Below are 3946 nucleotides of genomic sequence, written 5' to 3'. Positions count from 1 at the left end.
AATACAAGGACAATAACATTGTACTAAAGACAACAGAGGATCAAATTTTAGAAGTTGTAGAGCAAAAAACAAAAATGTATGAACAACGTAGGTTAGTGAAGTAGCTACAAGGACAACAGTGATAGTGGAGCAAAATGGAAAAACAATGTATGTCAAGGAAGACAGCTACAACGGGCAGAGAAGAAAAATGAAGAGGTAATGAACTAATTTGATGAAACAAGTTTTTCACTATATATGTCAAGGAAGACAGCACTCACTAGAGCGAAAACTAACCATCCAGATAGGGTTGGAAGTGAGCCGAGCTAGACTAAACTCAAGCTTGGCTCACGAAAATTAAGCTTGGCTCACGGCTCGACTCATTAACAATCGAGCCTATTTCGTAAGTTTAAGTTCGGCTCAACGAAAGCTCACGAGTTGGCTCAAATAATAGGAATATAATCTATAATTCTATATCAATAAATTATAATTTATATATATTAAAAAAGATCAATTTTATATATTGTCTATCTATCAATTATAAATTTTTTATTTATGTCTTACATCAAAATTATATGTAATAAATAAATATAAAATTTTAAATAATTAAGATCATTAATATATATAATTATATATTACTATTTCATATGTATATATATAATATTAAGAGTATAGATTAGATGCATATAAGATATGTGTATTAATAATTATATATATAATCGAGTCAGCTCACGAGCTAATGAGTTAAACTTATCCAAGCTCAAGCTTGACTCATTTAATTTATGAGTTTAATTTCAAGCTCAATAATATTATATATATAATCGAGCCAGCTCACGAGTTAATGAACTGAGCTTATCGCTCAAACTCAACTCATTTAATTTATGTGTTTAAATCCAAGCTCAAGCTCGACTCACCAGCTCACGAGTTCAACTTATCGAGCTAGTCATAAGTCGAGCTCACTGGCTCATGAGCTGGTTTGACTCACTTCCAGCCCTACATCCAGATACCTTGTACAGTAACCATCCATCTTATGTACTAGTTGAAACTGAAATTCAGCAAGATTTTTCGCGTTAAAATAAAAACAAATAAAACCAGCAACAGCAGCACCTTGTTCAATTCATTCCAATGCATTTAGATTTCAACCATGGTCTTCAGAAGCAGAACAATCAAGTAACTCAATAAAATCTATTGCATGAAACCATAGTAATCAACTAACCTTTGGATGCAGCGACGACGGTGGAGAGCTCCCCCGATTAGGGGATTTTGGGGTTAATGGGTTCTGGTCGAACAGCAACAGAAGAAGAAGCCTGGCCATGATTTGGTGTCCCTCCGATAGCAGGTTGACGACAGCAACGGTGGAGACGACTTCAGCGGCGACGAGTACCACGGGGTGGGACGCAACAGAAGGCGATGGCAGAATGCGACCAACAGGGTGGATACTGGCGCGTGAGATAGAGGCGACCCAACCACCAAGAACGCGCGACGGGAAAGATGAGGGCCTGCCTCCACGGTGGTTGTCGGCGATCGACACAGAGACGCGCCACGGAGACACACACATGCAAGAGAGGCGGAAGCTGCACTCCCATGAGGTTGGATATTCGGTGGAAAAGGCGGTGGGTGGGTGCCGTTTTGGAGGAAAGAGGATTTGGGGTGAAAAAGGGATTGTAATTAGGGTTGAATGGTTGGTTTTGTGAAATAAGTGAATTATGATTCTTGAGTTTAGGATAATCTTTGGGCTAGTTTTGATGAGAAAGTATAAAAAGTTAATGGAATATCTGTACAATGTGTACAATAGGGGTTTAAGGATGTTTGATTCAGTAGGATATCAGATGTTTATTATCCCTGGTATCTGAATGGTTATTTTGGATAGTATGAGTGTATTGTGTTTGAGAAATTAGTAGTATTTTACTCTGGATGTTCATTTTTTAACTTATATTGGACTAAATAAATAGTTCATTGTACCCATTGTATAAATACTTCATTGGCTTCCTAGCAGAATTCAATTTTTATTATTTATCTTTGTTATAATTAGTCTATTATATATATTGTAAAGATTTTTTTATTGTCTTTTTAGTATAATTTATTGTAAAATTAAGATTCAGTTTTTATTATTTTTTTTGAATTGAAGTATTATCGTAAGAAGAAGAAGAAACAAGGTGAATCATTTGAGAAGAATTTATATAAGAAATTGTATGTTTGATTTGTTCGATTGCTTAAAAATTAGAAAAGCATTTCGTTGTGAATATAATTAATTAAAAAAATCTTTCAATCACTTGATTGTTGTTTATATATAAAAAAAAGAATACATTTTGAGGGACAGGCCAACCATCTAAAGCATGATCTTGTCATTTAACGACATACTATACTGTTTTCTCATGCTCGATATGTAGTAGTGGAGTTGCATGACATTAAAAAATATTTTTACAATCATAAATTATCTAAGATAGATGATTTTTATTGTACATTTACTTTAATCAAATATCCATTAAACTCTCGGTATTTCTTATCCAACATGTATTTTTAATTTGTATACTCTAATACACTATCTTTCTTGTGTTAATACTCTAATCCCTTTTTGAGATTTATAGATTCTATCATTTATAATAATCAATTTCTATTCAGTTTAAAAGTAGCTTCTAACACATTTCTATCTCTAAATCAACCCTCTAATTACTACTTGAAATTTACACATTCTGATAATGTAAATAAACAAGATCTAGCTGAATAAACAAAACTAACACATATTTTTTATTACATAAAATAAAATAAAATTTAAATTTTATTTTACTAACTTCATTATGCACGCTACCAGCAATATGTGCGACACCATCTAAGCAATATATTCAATTCGGGTCGTCCTCCATTTTGCTAGACTGGGTCGCTTTTTCTAGATTTGGTGTGGTATGGGGTGATGAAATGTAATTCGAATGAAGTGAATTCGAATTATATACAGAAACTCTCCATGTAAATTGAAACAGGGCATATAGATTTATATAAACCCTCTGTCCTATATAAATCGAATTAGGCTGGTTAGATTTAACATCACCTAATTCGAATTACTATGGGCACAAAACTATTGACTAATTCGAACTAGCCTCATTCAAATTATTATGGACAATTTCAAAACCGTGTGTTTGCTAAATCTGCTTAGCCTGATTCGATTTACATGCAGGAGTGTAAATCTAAATTACCTAATTCGATTTATTTGAAATCAAAACCTCTCCTAATAAATCTATGCAGCCTAATTTAAATTACTACTAGTATTTGTAATTCGAATTACTCTGATTCGATTTACATAAAGAATCTCTTTAGGAGATTTACGTTTCAATTTTTGATTTGGGTGATACAGGTAATATTAGGCTTCATTTAGTTTATCCAAGTACTTTACCCAAATTCTCAAAATATCTAATCAATTTTTTTTTTCAACCAATCAATCGGATAATTCAATCAATCAATTGGATCTCTCAATCAATCAATTGGATATGTAATAAAATCGATTGATTAGGAGAAAAACTGAATTTTTTCTAGTGAAATAATCGATTGTTATAAAAGAAAAAAGATTTTCATTCACTAACCAATCAAATTACTTGAATGAAAAAATCAATTATTTTTCTGCAAGTTGTGAAAGGGGAAGAATTTTTATTTACTAACCAATTGATTACTTAAATGGAAAAATTGATTGTTTTTCTACAAATTGTAATTTTACCTACTACGAAAAATACATTCCTAGCAATTGATAAACAATGATCAGGATAACTGCAACAAATTAATAATTACAGCGAATCATATATAATTACAATTATAAAATTGGATAATTGAAGAAGAAATTGAAAATAGATTATGAAATTATTAATTTTAATATTGAAAAAGATAAGAAAGTTTTCAAACTCAAAATAAAATTGAGAAAGTAATTGAAAATATAGAATAAAAATATTGAGATAGTAATTATTAAATTACAAGATAGCTATAA

This window comes from Arachis ipaensis, chromosome B07, assembly GCF_000816755.2.
Source record: "Arachis ipaensis cultivar K30076 chromosome B07, Araip1.1, whole genome shotgun sequence".
Lineage (NCBI taxonomy): Eukaryota > Viridiplantae > Streptophyta > Magnoliopsida > Fabales > Fabaceae > Arachis > Arachis ipaensis.
This window is presented reverse-complemented; position numbering follows the sequence as displayed.